This window comes from Drosophila subpulchrella, unplaced genomic scaffold (assembly GCF_014743375.2).
Source record: "Drosophila subpulchrella strain 33 F10 #4 breed RU33 unplaced genomic scaffold, RU_Dsub_v1.1 Primary Assembly Seq26, whole genome shotgun sequence".
Taxonomy (NCBI): domain Eukaryota; kingdom Metazoa; phylum Arthropoda; class Insecta; order Diptera; family Drosophilidae; genus Drosophila; species Drosophila subpulchrella.
This window is the reverse complement of record NW_023665556.1, coordinates 975,768-993,228: the sequence shown is the minus strand read 5'-3', so window position 1 is coordinate 993,228 and position 17,461 is coordinate 975,768. Positions and strand designations below refer to the sequence as shown.

Below are 17,461 nucleotides of genomic sequence, written 5' to 3'. Positions count from 1 at the left end.
AGACGTTGCCTGGAAAAGGGATTGAGCTTTCGTACGCATACCACCGATATTTTGAAAATAAATATTGAAATTTGTATTGTTAGCGCATATCCGGTCATCCATAGTCATGCTATCAATAACTGGTCCAGAATCATGGCCCGAATCCGTAAGAGGCCTCGCTGGGATTTTATCATAATTAATAAAATTATTTGTAAGAACCTTCAGTAAAGTAGTGGTACGGATACGAATAGGCTGGTGATCGGCGCTCCAAATTAATGCCGGCGGGTATGTGTTGTGGTGGACGTTTTCGATTTATTTGTATGTGGACTGTATTTGGAGAAACGAAAATATATGTACAAGTATTTTAGCGGCTGCGGATATACAGTGAGAAAATCTTGGAAAGTTTTGGGGGCCTGAATTGGCAGAACACTGGAAATTAAATAGTTCTCACTGTATGCTTGGCATTTATTTGCACAATACTCTTTCAAAGCTTGGAATTTTTTTCTTGATTTTATATAAATGTATGTATGTATGGATGTACGGCCAAATGCAATTATAAAAAAGGGAGTCGGAAAAATGGGCAATATGGCCGCACGTAGCAAAAGGAAAATCGAAGAAAAAATGGCCAAGTAATATATTTATTGCCGTTGTCGGATTTAATCGGACTTGGATTTTTTACAAATCGTACAGAAAGTCAAACGAATTATATTTTCGAGTGGCTGACTACAGATCGGCAATTAATAAGATGAAAAAGCTTTACTTATCTTGTTTCAAGATCGGCTCGAATGGATAAAAATGTACGCCGGGGGGTAGCGGGGTACCGTCGGCGCTGGTAGATGGCGTGGGAGGAGGCGGCGGGAACTGGCGACGTCGGCGGGCTGCTGCGCTGGGCTTCGGCGGTTTGCTGCTGGTGCGGCTGGCGTACGTCGGATTCGGCGGACTGCGTATGAGCTGTAGGGGAGAAACCACACGATACGCGAAGTGCCCCGTTGACCGAAAGAAATTACACTTGTTCACTTGTAGTAAATAGGCGGGGAGCGACCGCGACTTATTCCTTTGAACTGCCAGAGTCGAACTGCTTAAGTCTAAGCTGAGTTCCGCGCTTAAAAGCGCAGCGGAGACTTCACGGAGAGGAGCTGGGAACAGGAGCGGGAGAGCGAGAGAGCGGTGCACTAGGAGAGCGGTGCAATTTGATAGCGGTGCGGGGGTAAAGATTCGCCGGACAGTGGGCCTGAACAGTAACTTACATTAAAACTGTAAGAGCCATAGTTCTGGGCGGTTTGTGGGCGTTAGAGTGGGCGTGGCACACTGCCGAAACAAACTTGCGCTGTGCAGGAATCTCAGGAATATGCATTCCTAATCCCAGTACTGTAGCTTTTATAGTTTCCGAGATCACAGTGTTCATACGGACAGACGGACATGTCTAGATCGACTCGGCTAATGTTCCTGATCAAGAATATATATACTTTATGGGGTCGGAAACGCTTCCTTCTACCTGTTACATACTTTCCCACGAATCTAAATAGTATACCCTTTTACTCTACGAGTAACGGGTTTCTACTACAAGAAAAAAACTTATCGCTGAAAAAGGGTATTTTAAATAAAATTTGCATTTTTTTTCGTTCGGCGACTAGATAATTTGAATAAACTAACATAATCATTTTACATTTCTGAATTCGGATAAGCAATTTTCGGAATCGTGACCACCATAAATAAATAAATGGTAAATCTCCGTTATTTTTAAAATTTTTTATTTTTTGTAATAAAATTTGAATACACCTTTCATTTAAACAAAAATAATAAGTATAGGTTACAGTGCCGAACGATTCGTTTTTGTTGTTGACATTCGAAGGTAAAATTCCAACCGAGTTTCGGAGTTGGCGTAAGCCATTGTCTTTTGCATTTTCAAAAGATTTAGGGTATGGTGAAGAACTGATGAAAACACGTTTAGACTTTATGCAGATGTGAAATCTATTTATTTTATCTTCCAAAAAGATCAGAAGTTTCAATCTTGAATACTATGAAAGATGGGCGTTTTAAAACGGGAAGTATCTCCAAATTTCTGCAATAATTTATTTTTATAGAACAAGTAAAAAACTTTAAAGCGAATAATATTTTATTCTATGGAAGTATATGACAATCCTAGATAAATATGATCAAATAATTTTGTTCGTACCCAAAGGTACTCAACATGACCACACCCAACAAATCAAGCAGTAGCCAAGTTGGGAACAGTACCAGGCGCTCAGTAGTACTCACTGCAGATGAGAATTGCTGATCAGCATGTTATATGTCTCACTAACTCACCGTTTCACCGACTCAACGCCACACTGACTCGCCAATGCAGTCAGCACATTTTGCAGTGTCAGCCGAGCCAACTACGGAAACTGCTACCATAATCAGAATTCCCTGGCCTACTTTAGAATATAGCTTACTTCACTAATCATTACACTAAACTTCCGTGTTCCAAGTAGTATATAATAATGTACAAATGAAGAATAAATCAGTTATCAACACACCTCATAACTCCGCGGTTCTACTTCCTACCTCTAGGAATAGGGCCCGTAATACACTATCTCAACTAGCAGCTAACCACGTTAGCTGAACCTCAGCGCAACTCAGCATCGCCTGTGGTCCGGCATCGCAGTAACCTTCGTTACCATTGCCGCGACGCGATCGTCCTGCCAGCAAAGCGTCCCCGTGCCAGCGACAAGTGCTCATTACCCCCTTGTCCCGCGGTGTGACCCAGAAGTGTCTACTTCGGTTAGGCACAAACAAATTTGATAGTCTAACCGTAGCTTAACACTACTACTTAAAATTGTATCTGAAATTTATTCCTGTCGTCAATACCTGTAAATTGACTTAACAAATTGTTAAATTTGACAATATATAGAAGTACAGGAGTAGACAATAAAACAACTTTTTGTTTCATTTATTTATTGCTATAATAAATCCTATAAATATTGTCATGAAATCGATTTAAGCCGAAAATAGAACATACAGTAGACAATCGATTCCAAGAAAAATAAAAAATACTTACATTTAAAATTTAGTCATTGGGATCGGTTTTCCATTAAAATTCTAAAAAAAATTTGTAATGTTTCTAGAAAAAAATCTATACATTCCATCCAACGACGTTTAATAATGTTCAAAATGAATGTTCAAAATGCTAGGGCTAAAATTTGATTGAATTTTTAAAAGGCTGTTCGCCAGATAGAATTTTTTGTGAATAGAGGTGAACAAATTACTTAAGTGTCCATAAGTTGTGATCGACTTAAGGGGTTATATACCTTTTTATACCCGTTACTCGTAGAGTAAAAGGGTATACTAGATTCGTCGGAAAGTATGTAACAGGCAGAAGGAAGAGTTTCCGACCCCATAAAGTCTATATATTCTTGATCAGGATCACTAGCCGAGTCGATCTAGCCATGTCCGTCTGTCCGTCTGTCCGTCTGTCCGTATGAACGCTGAGATCTCGGAAACTATACGTGCTACAATACTGGGATAACGCATGCAGATTCCTGAGATTCCTGCGCAGCGTAAGTTTGTTTCAGCAGAATGCCACGCCCACTCTAACGCCCACAAACCGCCCAATACTGTGGCTCCTACAGTTTTGATTCTAGAATATAAATGAAATGAAACTGAAATGTATTATTCTCATCAATACCTATCGATTGAACCAAAAAAAAAGTTTGCCACGCCCACTTTAACGCTCACAAACCGCCAACAAACTTCAAAAAATCGTAAGTATGAACGTGGATATCTCGGAAACTATCAAAGATAGAGAATGGAGATCTCAGATTTAGATTCCGTAGCTTTGTACGCAGCGCAATTTTGTTACGCGAATATGCCACGCCCACTATAACGGCCACAAGCCGCCCAAGCCTGTGGCGCCCACAATTTTCATGCTAGATAAAAAATTTTAACTGAAATGTATTGGTTTCGTCAATACCTATCGATTGATCCAAAAAAAAGTTTGCTACTCTAACGCCCATAACGCTTAAATCTGTCTACCGCCGGTAGGTGGCGCATTTAAATCTCGCTTTGCTGCTTGCATATCTCCATTTCCCTTTGGTCCCTTAAGCTGAGTAACGGGTATCTGATAGTCGAGGTACCCGACTATAGCGTTCTCCCTTGTTAATTTTTAAAAAATCGAAAATTTTTTTATTGCTTTATCTTAAAGAACAACTCCTTGAGAACATTTTTCCAAATTTTCATAGAGATTCGAGCAGTAGAAAAAAAGTTACAGCGCTCCTAACCGCGCGCCTCGTCGCGCGCATAAACTGAACATGAAACTTTAAACGCGAATACCTCGAAATGGTGATTCTTGAAAAATGACTTTGCGGTGATATGGATTTGCGGAAAACTACTGAACCGATTTACTTCAAATTTTTTTTAAAATGTTCGTAATGAAATTTTTCTGTGCTTGAACGATCGACTTTTCACGCACAAACTTTTTTTTCGCCGAAATGAATTTTTTAGTGAAATTTCTAGCGACCAAAAAGTTTATTTTTAGCATATAACGTTCCCGTAGGCACAAAAAAAAATCTTAAGAACGATCGTTCAAGCACATGGAATTACACAAAACTAATGAAATTTGTTTACTTTTATGGTTTCAGTTGACCTGTTCGACCTGGGGAAGTATCACCGCAAGGCTCTTCAAAAAAAAGGCCTCTAAGGGAAACAGCCACCCCTTAAAAACTATTTAATATTTTTTGCACAAACATTGTTAATAAAGTGTACTATCAAAAAATTAAATCATTCGTGTAATGAAATAATTGCTACATACCTCCCCCCTTACTAACGATGGCTTTCGCTCAGCTTGGGCTAACCGAACTGAGCGTTTCGAAAACATGCGGTTGTTAGTAAATAGAAAATTAAAAATACTTTTCAATGTGCAGTCCGTTAATCAGAAATCTGGGTCATCTAATCGTGAACTTCAACGCACCATCCAGGGTTGCCTTACGGCTTTAGAAATGTCCGGAATTTAAACCGATAATTCGGACTGCCTTTTAGTGCACATGTGCTCCTCCAAACTTCCTAAGCTCACGCTATCCTTGTGGGAACAGTCCCTGCACAACAAGGCCGAGATTCCGACGTGGCAGGACCTGAACGCATTCCTTACGGAGCGTCAACGGACCTTAGAAGCCAACTAGTTACTCAGCTAAAAGGAGTCCGAGGGATGGAAATATGCTTTCAGCAAATTCGCTGTGTTAACGAAGACCCCACCTAGCGCCACCTTGCCCGTAGCGCCCCCTAGCGTTTATTGATTATTATAGGGCTGTAACTTTTTAATGAATGGCCCGACTTGAATAAATTCTGGCATGTAGATGGATATTAATAATAGGAACAAAATTTAACTTTTTACACAATATTTAAAAATGTGTGCATAGGTCGGGTTATAACATTATAAGCGTTTGTGGGCGTTAGAGCGGGCGTGGCACCCTGCTGAAAAAAACTTGCGCTGCGCAGGAAGCCCCAGAGTTTTCATTCATAATCCCAATATTCCAGCTTTTAAAGTTTCCGAGATCTCCGCGTTCATACGGACAGACAGACATGGCTAGAGAGACTGCCACAATGCTCAATTTTTTTGATATGCTTTGTTTTTACATTACGTGTTTATTTTAACATGGGTGAATGGGAACTGAGCCTCGCGAAACACACAATTAAAATATATTGTTTACATATAGAAAAAAAAAACACTGAGTCTGAGATCGCTAAAGCAATGCTGATATATATAGTCATCGTAAAACGAGATCGCGAATCAAGTGGAGCGAGGCTTTAAAGTATTGCCCTTTTGGATGATTTGTTTAACGGTTTTGGAGCGTCACTGCAAATTTTCGGAATCAAGCGAAATTGAATCGCTTCACGGTTCTGATTTCCAAATTTCCAAAAACTAACGCATTGCCCACAATGTCAAGAAATGACCCCTAAGGACAAACAAAAAAATGCTGGTCTCTGCATTAATTGTCTGCAACCCGGACATCGTATGGCGCAGTGTTCATCAAACATTAGTTGCCGAAGCTGCCATCAACGACATCAATTGCTACTTCATCAATACCAGTTCCTACATATTATGCAACCCAGCATGTCCATAAAGGACAAAATATTCTTGCAACCGTAATGGTTTTGGTTAAAGATGAGTTTGTGTACACAGCTCAATTTTAGGACGGATTCATTCGAACCACGACTGCAGCTTCGACGAAACAAGCATCACATCGAAGTTCGAATTATTGGGCAATCAACAATCAACATCACAGCTAGCGCGGATACTGCAATTAAGTATCGATTGACGTCATTGAAGCTAACTCTGCAATTTTGCTTATCGTCTCTTATATCCTATCGGAAACTGACACATCGGACTGGAGATTGCCGGCCAATACTCCATGAGGGATTTCATCGTTCGGGACGATCTTATCTGCTTTTTAAGACGGAGGCATTTCTTTAATGTTTTTCAGTAGGACCGATTCAACTTGGAGAACATTTGCCACTCCTTCAGAAGACCTCGTTCGGATGGGTAGTCTCAACCTCAACGTCCTGTACAATACTCAACACGCCTGCTATAAATGGATGGAAGTATTGATAAAGGCCTTCAACTACTTTGGAACATCGAATCAGTAGACTTGGCATGAAATTCAAGCTTAATTCCTGTGTGAAGATATCTAAGTTAACACCGGCCAAGCGCCCCCTTCCCTTCATCCCCTCTCGACACCTATACCGGACACCGCACCTCTCTCATCACACCTCTTGGCCACCCACAAACTAGGACCCATTCCCTTCACCCCTTCCGGCCACACAACGACACCAAACATTCATGTGGATACAATTTCAAGTGGCTACAATAATGCAGCCGCTAAGTTATGAGACCAGCAGCGATGCAGCAGCAGAGACAACGACGCAGAGACAGCGGCGTCAGAATGACAGCGACGCAGCAACGGCGGCGTCAGAACGACAGCACAGCGACAGAACGTCAGCGGGAGAATTGCAACGGCATCAGCGCGACAGTAAAAGACCACTGACCGCCCGCTAGCTGCCTCAGATATAGCTGCCGCTACCCCTACCCATCGCTGCGCCCTAACAGAAATGCATCGCTAGCATATGGAGCGCAGCAACACATCGGGCAAAATACCCAAAACCGCTGCCGTCGGCTTCGGGTTTCCACAGCCGCTCTGCCAGCATTATGCTGACATGCAGTTCTGTTTAAGCCAACCAGCGACTCCAAGAACGATTTAAGTTTTACATCAATTTGTACCACCGACTAGAGAAGACGACTTTATCTTAAGCAAATAAAACCATTGAAACGTATTGAAACGTTTAGTGTTTTATTTTAACGTAAATTCGTAAAGAATGAATACTAAGTTAAGAAGAGAGAGACGAATAAACTAAATCGACGGAAGGAACCACGATGCAGCTAACCCTAACTAGGTCATATCGGGGAGAATACTCTCCCCTCTGGCCATGTCTGGCCATAACTTATATATGGGCAAATCCGAAAAATGCTCAACCATGACCGAAACAAAAAAATCTTCATAATCATCGTATTTTTACGTATTTTCACAAAAAAATGGCCATATTTTCATAATACAGTGGAACCAAAGCATATTTCATTTGTTTTGTTAAAGAAACTCCCTGAAAACTGAAAAAATTTACTTATTTTCATTTTTAGCTACTTTTAAAGGCATTTTTATGATTAATTATTTCGCAAGGAAAGCATATGATTTGTTTGAACTTTTTCTACCAAATCTCTTTATTGCAATCTAATAAGAAGATAAAAATCCAAAGAGGGCAAACAAATTTTTAATAAAACAACATGGTCGTTGGCGACCGGTAATTAATTCAATAAAAAAAAAACAATGGACATATTTCCTTGGGGACAGAATCAAATGAAAGCTACATGAATCCATTTTAAAAGTAAAGTTATTGCTTTAGAATATTCCGTCCCGATTCGCAGATACTTGCATTTTACTAGATTAAGCCAAAGTCGACTTCCATTTTGTGTACGTTCGCGACCGCATGTTTTTTGCCAATATTGTGAAAATGATAGCTCATTAAATCCCATCATTTACACTAAGCTAAGAACTAAAAAAATGCTATCGAATAGCAAAAAAATAAACAGTAAGAGTTTATTTTCTTTATTTTATTTGCACTAAGTGCGTACGAACGTACGTTCGCGACCCCTGAAAATGCCCATATACTTTACGGGGTCGGAAACGTTTCCTTCGGTGCGTTGCAAGCTTCTGACTGAAATTATAATATGCTCTGTAAGGTCTTAAAAATACAAAAAATTATATTCCCAATAGCATAAGATAATATGTCAAAAATCACCGAAGCTATAATTTGTTTCATATTATTTTCCCACCAACCACCGATCGTTCCTAAGGCAGCTATATGATGTAGTCGTCCGATTTTGATACAATTAAATTCGAAATCCAGAACTAATTAAAAAAATGTATTTCAAAGCGTAGGAGGTTATATGTTCAAAAACACCAGAGATATAATTAAACAAAAAAAATTTTCTGATTATTCCTATGGGAACTATAAGATACAGTTGTCCGATCCGGCTGGTTCTGATTTATATACTACCTGCAAAAGAAGGAAGGCTTTTGGGAAAGTTTCAGCCCGATAGTTTTAAAACTGAGACAGGCGGCCAGACGGACATGGCTGGATCGACTCGTCTAGTGATGCTGATCAAGAATATATATACTTTATGGTCAAGAATATATATAAGTGTCGGACACAACTTCACAACGTTCGTTGCAGCAAAAGCAATTTACGCGATTGCACGCATCGAGGAGACTGTTTCTGAATCCCGACTCGACTACGAAAAGTTTTTCGAACGAATTCTTGCGGTTGGAAATGCTAGAAGGTTACTATAAGCTACTATATAAGGTTACTATAATCGAAGCCGATTATACTGCGGACGGTAAGCGTGCAGACTAGAGGATACATTTGAGAATAAAATTAACATTCAATTTCTAATCGCTGATGTGTTAAACAGTACTCTAATACCGCCAGCTTAGCAGATTCGCATGCCGTCGTCGAGTTGACTAAAATTGGCTCTTCAAGGCCATTTTAATGCCTACTTTACATTGGGGTATACACTTCCAAGGCACTTCCTGTATCACGGCTACAAAAGAACTAGGTCCCGCCATACTATAAAAGAAACACTACTATTTTTCGAGATCTAAAAATTAATTCTGTTTGTACATTTATCCCTAAGACTGCCACTCGCCACATATCTCACACTTTCCAGACATATGAACAGAAGAAGACTAAAAGAATGGCACAATTCAGAGAATTGGATACTTAAACGGCCTGCAAGTGGTACACTCATTTCAGACTTAGACGCGTAGACTGCCACACTGACCAATTTTTGTGACGGGTTTTTTTTTAACTACATATTCATTTTACCATGGGTGAAAGTAAAATGAGTTTTACAAAACACCCATAAATAAAACATATTATTTGTTTATCGAAAATTCAAATCCCAGAAATAGTCAAGCACCCCTACACAATGACGTCGCATAGAACTAACTGGCTAAAGTACCTATAAGTACGAAAGCTCCCAAATTGATCTAACCCCACCGCTCGACACCAAGAATGAAATCGACTATTGTGGCGATGCCCTGGAATCCGTTCCCGCAGCAGCCAAAACCTCAACACCGCAAGAGACGAGTGTGCGTAGCAACGAACAGAAAACTTATCTGCAAAATCGAACAACTTGTTCGGGAAAAACGACGTCTACGATGCAATCCAGTAGAATGCCGCATTCGAAGCAACTTTTTTACAAAGCCGAGTCACTAAAACCCTAAAGCAAGAATTAGAGCTAATCGCCGACCAGTACAAAGCATCTCTTGTGGAGAGCTCATTCAAATTTAAGCTCTCCGATAGAAGCAATGACTCCGATTAGAAACTCATCGGAACCGAAACCTTTGCTCAACACCTACAAAATGTAGAAATTGCAACCAAACGCCGCCAAAGACTGTTTCGATCTACCGACGCTTCGCACTGAAATTGCAAGAGAGCCGATTTTCTTTCGAACACGTGATACCGTAAATGTCAATAGGAAGCAATTAAAAACAAAAAAGGTTCCAGGAGGTGGCTTAGCAGCCCCAAAAAATTTTAATGAACTTATAAAACTGTGTAGAATATTTTATTTGCAAACTATTTAAAGGGATCACAAATCAACGAAAATGGAAAAAATCTGCCTGGGAAAAACCACACAATTCCCTCATCGTACAGGACAATTATTATGGTACCTGTCCAAATTATTTAAAAATGCCTTCTCATGCGCATATTCTTATATGCGCATATCTAAGAGGTCACCCTCGATGTCACCCAAGTTACTAAGTCATAAGTTACATGAGTCATACCTTTACCACAGAGTCTTCGCGGTGATATACAATGCAACCGGTATACCATTGAAGCTGGAGTTCCACACAGCAGATATTCCTTCAAACGAAAGGCTAATTACGTCTACATTGGCTGACGGTACCGCAATTCTGAGCCGCTCGAGATTCCCAACTAGAGCAACAGATAAACTAGCAGATCGTCTGGTGGTAGTTGAGAAGTGGCTATCAGACTCGAATCAAAATTAATGAACAAAAATGTAAACATATAACGTTTACTCTCAATAGACAATAGTGCCCCCCACCAACATTAAACAGTACAACAGAGAAATGGTTGGGTTCCAATAGTAGGAGAAAATATGTTCGGGATAACAATGATTGTGTTCAGATTTACGATCTAGCCCCACGGTGCCCAATACCTGCGGAGAATTTGGGCAAAGGGAGCTTTCGCTACTGCTGGAGAGATAAGAAAAAGTCAGTCTGAGCATTGAACTGCATCGCGACGCTAGCGGAGCTGCGTAGTTGCTTGTTATACACCACTCAAAAGCCACAAATAAATAGTGACATTATATTGTCTAAATTTCCAAAGTGTTTTGTACGACTAAAGGAACTCCTTAATTCTATGACCCGAGCTGCCGGCAGGAGGGGACACATTTTAACATGGTGGCCCATGAGGGGAAGTCTGCAAGTATTTGTGAATAATTTGTGAACAACTTGACTCTATATAAAAGCCTAACTTTAAAAGAAAGGCGCGGCATTAGTTGGGAAGGTTTTATTTACACTAGTCAACATGGATCCAGAACCTGAAACTCCGCTGTCTTTAAATAGATTTATTAACCTCCAAGTTGACAGGCACAACGCTTTAAAGGCCATTTTGCAAAACTATAGGAAAGATTCGGCAAATAGAAAACGCTGGTATATTTTAAAAAACGTTTTCAGCAAATAGAGGAATTACGGAGTGCGTTTTTGGTCGCTCACGAGCATGTTGTCAAGCATTTGCAATCCGAATTTGAAGAGCGGTACATGGACGCCTATTGTCTTTTCGCCAAGGATCAAGAGAAGCTTGTGCCAGCGGAGACTAAGACCGCGACTGTGGCCGCAGCTGACGGACCGACTGCTGAGGTTCCCATGACGATGCCACAAATGACAGTTCCAAAATTCTCAGGTGCGGCCGTGGACTGGCCAGGTTATTTTTATGCATTTAACAGCCTTGTATACAACAATGCGGCACTTACCGGGCTGCAAAAGCTGAATTTTCTTAAGGAATCGCTCCCTGCCGGACCCAATAACGACGTGCGCCAAATGCACCGACTCAAACTTCCCGGTGGCTTGGTCCCTACTGCTAAAGCGCTACAACAACCCGCGCCTGGTCTTCGCTCATCACATGAGCGCTGAGAAGGGTAGGCACATCATTGGCTGGCTATCACGCGGCTTCCAGGCTCCCAAAGGAAACACTCAACGCATGGAAGCATCATCAAGGTAGTACGGCAACCGTCCCGTCCTATGCCGATCTGGAGTCGTTTCTGAATGACCGGCTGGTGGTCATGGATGCGATCGAAAACCGAAGCTCGTCGTACGACCTCAGTCCTGGGCCCGGGCCTTTAGATGCCGGGTTCGAGTTCACAACGTACGCCCCGGATTAAGGTGTCATCATTGCAACGGCGGTCACATTCTGCACCGATGTCCGACGTTTCTAGCTATGGAAGCGTGGAGGCGCAAGGAGATTGTGGGCAGGGCAAAGCTGTGCATCAACTGCCTCAGCAAGGCTCATGCGCTTTCCCCCTGCACCAGCAACAAAGGGTGTCAGGTTTGCGGTCAGCGTCATCATACGCTGCTGCACATGCCGAGTGCAGCTCAGCCCGCCATCGCTCCACAGGCGCCCTCTGTCCAGACGTCGTCGCTGCAGTCGCGATTTTCAGTGCAAGGAAGACAGTACGCTGAGGAGATTGAGGAGTATTTCACCTTGGGACAAATCGCTGTCGCGGAAGGATCCAAGAGCAGCTTATGTGTACGCACTCCGGCCGGAATACATCATGCGTCTTGTGTGCTACCCCACCATGCCGTCTACAAGGCAGAAGGTTCTGTCACGAAGCAGAGGATAGTGTTCGACGCTTCCGCGAAGAAGAGCAACGGAAGATCCCTAAATGATGTTTTATTCACCGGACCCCTTCTTCAAAACGACATGTCTGCAGTGCTTCTCAATTGGCGAAAATATCGCTATGTTTTTGCAGCCGACATTCAAAAAATGTATCGCTGCATTGACATTCACCCGGAGGACACGCAATATCAGCGGGTTTTATGGCGGGCGGCGGATGGAAGCATCAAGACATACGCGTTGTCGACTCTGACGTTCGGAACGGCATCCGCACCATACACAGCCATTAGAGTCATACATACATACACAGCCGTTGCAGAACGAGAAGGATTCTTTCCCAAGGGCCGCCGAGGTCTTTGAGGAGGAGATATATGTGGACGACATACTATCCGGAGGTCACACTATGGAGGATGCGGGAGAGAAGCGGGTGCAGGTCGTGGGAGCTATAAAATCCGCTCGGATCAGCAATTGCTAGGCTCTGTTCCGCAGGAGCATCGATGCTGCCAGACGCCTTTAAATTGGGATACAAGGGATCCGGTAAAGGCGTTGGGGATGTATTGGCTCCCAGACTCCGACTGTTTCAAGTTTAAAATGAATTTTGACTTTCCAGATTGCACGACGAAAAGGACCTTGCTGGCCGCTGTCGCGCGTCTTTTCGATCCGTTAGGTCTGATAGCTCCGGTCTTCATAATTGGAAAGCTCATTTTAAAGGAGGTGACTTTGGTCAAGGTGGCGAACAGCGAGGGATTGCAGGTGTTGTTGGACTGGGACTCATCGGTGCCAGCAGCGATTCTGGAGCGTCGGCGAGTGTTTCGCTCCGACCTCCCATGAATCGAGGACATCGCCGTCAGTCGGTGGACTGAGTACGATTCGGCCTCCGTAGCCGTTGTGCAGCTGCATGCATTCTGCGACGGGACGTCGTCGTCGTATGCTGCATCTGTTTACCTGCGAGTCGAGCACGTCAACGGGACCGTCGGCACGACCTTGCTGGCGTCCAAGACGAAGGTCACACCAGTCAAGCCGTTAACCATACCCAGGACGGAACTAAGCGGAGTAGTACTGACAGTCAAGCTTTTCAGGTGGTTATCCACAGCGGTTCAAATTGGCTGAGTTCCGGTGTAGACTTTCTTTTGGACGGACGCTACTATCGTCTTGCACTGGCTGACTGGAGACGTACAAAGGTGGAAGACCTTTGTGGCCAACCGAGTCGGATTCATCCTGGACCGTTCTGACCCAAGTCAATGGCGGCACGTGGGTACCGAGAACAACCCAGCGGACTGCGCGACCAGAGGATTGACACCTAAGGAGTTGCAGAACTGTACCCTGTGGTGGAAAGGGTCAGGCTGGTTGTCGCTCGAGCGAGATTCCTGGCCGAAGCAGTTTCCCAGCTCGATTTCATCGTCCGAGCCAGCGTTGGAAGCGAAAGCGGATAAGCTCCGGATTCACAACGCCTCTACAGTCCCTTCATTTATCGTCCGTTTTCCCACGTATAGTCGAGGCGTTCGAGTGGTCGCCTACCTAAGCCGTTTTGTTTTCAACGCTTCGCAGAAACCGAGCCGAAGCGCAGGATGGTTTAGAAGGAGTCGTTAGCGGCGGACCTTCGATCCGTAAGACACTCAAAGCCGCTCCCTTCCCAGAGCAAACTGTTGCGGCTGCCTCCCATTCTGGTGGAGGATATTTTACGGGTAAAAGGCCGTCTTAGGTTCTCAGCGTTGCCGCCGGTCAGGAGCCACCCGCAGTACCCATCATTTTACCGATCCGGGTATTAACCGTTCTCACCTAGCTACGCTTCACGGAGGTGCGCAGCTGACCTTGGCTCATACGCGCCAGCGATTCTGGATTATCACCGGGAAACGATCTGTACAGCGAGTGATACGAAAATGAGTTTGCTGTTTTCCCGCCAACCCAACCATCTCATCGCAGCTCATGGGAGACCTGCCTCTTCACCGGGTGAACCCGCCGCAGAGGCCTTGCGTCACTACAGGATTCGATTATACCGGAGCCATTGAGCTCAGAGCGGCGCGGATTCGGGGGTCGAGCACCTACAAAGGCTACATTGCAGTGTTCATCTGTCCCGCAACGAAAGCAGTTCATTTGGAGCTGGTAACCGGGCTCACCACGGAGCACTTCCTGCTAGCATTCGACCGGTTTACTGGGCGTCGAGGGATGGTCCAGCATCTTTATAGCGATAACGGCACCAACTTTGTGTCCCAGCTACGAGTCACTTGGCATTTTAGTCTGCCTCAGTCACTTAACTTTGGTGGGCTTTGGGAGGCCAACGTCAAGTCGGTCAAGTTAGTCAGCATAGAAGCGTGCCTTAACTCAAGGCCGCTGTGCCCGCTCACAGCGGACGCGGATGACATATATGTGCTCACTCCGGCCCACTTCTTAATCGGCGACTCTATGTTTGCGCCCCCAGAATACCGACCAGCCTCTTCCAAGTTTAGGGAGCAGTTCCTGATTTAGCAATCAATGCTGCGCCATTTTTGGGACGGCTGGAGTAGGGATTGGCTTAACCATTTGCAGCAGCGTCCAAAATGGTCCCAAAGTTCGGAAAACTTTAAGTTGGTCGAGCTTATACTCGTCAAGGACGACAGATTCCCCCCATCGCAGTGGCTGCTCGGAAAGATTATCAAGCTTCACCCGGGTCAAAATGGCTTGGTTCGCGTGGTGACGCTAAAAACCCAGCAAGGACAGCTGAAGCGTTCGGTAGCAAAGATCTGTCGCTTGCCAATACAAAAATAGCCTCCCTCAAAGCAGCTATAGTCGCTCACGCTTATGCACACAATTTCTTTTTCTTTCTGCTGCCAGATTATAGGTACAGATCAGGACACTCTTATTGCTTTGGTCTAGCGTTGTTAAGATTCACGATCTGGCCCCACGGTGCCCAATACCTGCGTAGAATTTGGGCAAAGGGAGCTTCTGCTACTGCTGGGGAGAGAGGAAAAAAGTCAGTCTGAGCATTGAACTGCATCGCGACGCTAGCGGAGCTGCGTTATTGTTTTTGATGGCTTGTTATTTATAAACCACTCAAAAACCACAAATAAATAGGTAAATTATATCGTCTAAATTTCCAAAGTGTTTTGTACGACTAAAGGAACCCCTTAATTCTGTAACCCCGAGCTGCAGGCAGGAGGGGATACATCTTAACGGATTGCTTTAATTGTATTCAGAATATTCATTCCCATTTATCCATCAATAAAATTGTGAAACTTAAACAACAAGAATGGAAATTTCCTTTCGTTATTCTTATTTTGAAGAAGGGAGATCGCTATAGTCGACTACCTCGACTATCAGATACCTGTTACTCACCTAAAGGGACCAAAGGGAAATGGAGATATGCAAGCAGTAAAGCGAGAGTGAAATGCGCCACCTACCCGCGATCTCACTATATGGTTATGTGGGCGGTAAAAAGATTTAGGCGTTATGGGCGTTAGAATGGGCGTGGCGAACTTTTTTTGGATCAATCGATAGGTATTGACGATTTCAGCTAACATTATTATATAGCATGCAAATTGTGTTCTCCACAGACTTAGGCGGTTTGTGACCGTTAAAGTGGGCGACTCGGCTAGTGATCCTAGTTGGAATATAAACGCTTCCTTCTGTCTGTTACATACTTTCCGACGAATTTAGGATACCCTTTTATTTTACGGGTATAAAAAGGTTCCAGAAGGGGGCCTAACAGCCCCAAACAATAGAATTGAGCATATAAAACTGTGCAGTGATTTTATTTGCAAACTATTTATAGGGATCACTAATCAAAGAAAATGGAAAACATTGGTTGTCAAATTGATATTGAAGCCTGGGAAAACCACACAATTCCCTCATCGTAAAGGCCAATAGTTTTATTATCGTACCTGTCCAAATTTAAAAAAAAAATTGCTTCTCACGCGCATAGCACTATAACTAACAGGTCACCATCGATGTCACACAAGTTACTAACTCATAAGTTACTTGAGTCATACCTTTACCACAGAGTCTTCGCGGTGAGATGGAATGCAACAACTTGCTATGTTGCTATGATCTGCTGTGCAGATTCTTTTTGGCCCATAAGCCTTTTGCCAACCTTCTTCAAGATTATTGAGCGAATCTTACTATAAATGACTTTTATTATTTATCTATTCCAGGACGCAATTCCTAATCATCAGTTTAGACTTTAAGCTGAACCCCATTCTTCCAGGAAGTGTGCGGGTCCCTGTCTTACAAACCATATTCACCTCGGACCTTCCCTCGCACTGAAGCAGGATGTTTTAGCAGCTAAATATGATGATGACACTGCATTTCTGACGACAACTGCTCTGCAAAGAGAGGCGACATTAATGGTGGTGGACATCCTAAATGAGTTTGAGGTATTGGCGTCGCTTTATCGCCTCACCCTGGACGGAACTCCAAAAATGCACTCTGTCACGGTTAAGTACCTTGGGCTTCCTCTGGAAAGGCGTCTTAACTGGAAGCAGCATATTGTGTCTACCTATGCCTCCACAAGGCAAAAAGCGAGGAAAATCAGATGCCTAACTCTTTTTATTTATGTCAAAACTATACTTATATACCGAGTTAATTGATTCCACATTATTTAAATTCAACCGACATGTTAATTCTTTCTCTATGTTAGCACCAACAAGAAAGGAAGTTAACTTCGGCAAGCCGAAGTTTGTATACCCTTGCAGTTTAATTATTAAACTTAATTCGAAATTCTTAAAAATACAAAAATTATATTCCCAATAGTATAAGATAATATGTCAAAAAACACCGAAGCTTTAGTTTGTTTCACATTATTATTAAGAAAAGCTCCTTATGATGCTAAGTCAGACGTTTTCCTCCGTAAGCTTGGTGCTATCGATCCGGATGCTGATCGAGGCTTCGATCTGTGGAAATGCACTCGCAGGCTTAAGCGAAAGCCTCTCCAGAAGTTTCCTTTACTTGCTATGTTGCTATGATCCCCAAGAACGGCATTTCTCTCCGCTGTGCAGATTTTTTTTGGCCCATAAGCCTTTTGCCAACCTTCTTCAAGATTATTGAGCGAATCTTACTATAAAGG

The 17,461-nt window shown here is 43.2% G+C and overlaps 1 protein-coding gene across 1 annotated transcript in view; it reads left to right on the top strand.

Annotated features, from left to right (window-relative positions):
- Positions 1 to 17,057, top strand: part of LOC119559615 — a 62,485-nt gene extending 45,428 nt beyond the window's left edge. The window contains exon 5 of the mRNA XM_037872650.1: positions 16,551 to 17,057. The gene's annotated coding sequence lies outside the window, so the exon portion shown is untranslated. The remainder of the gene's footprint in view (positions 1 to 16,550) is intronic.
- Positions 17,058 to 17,461: the final 404 nt, after the last annotated feature.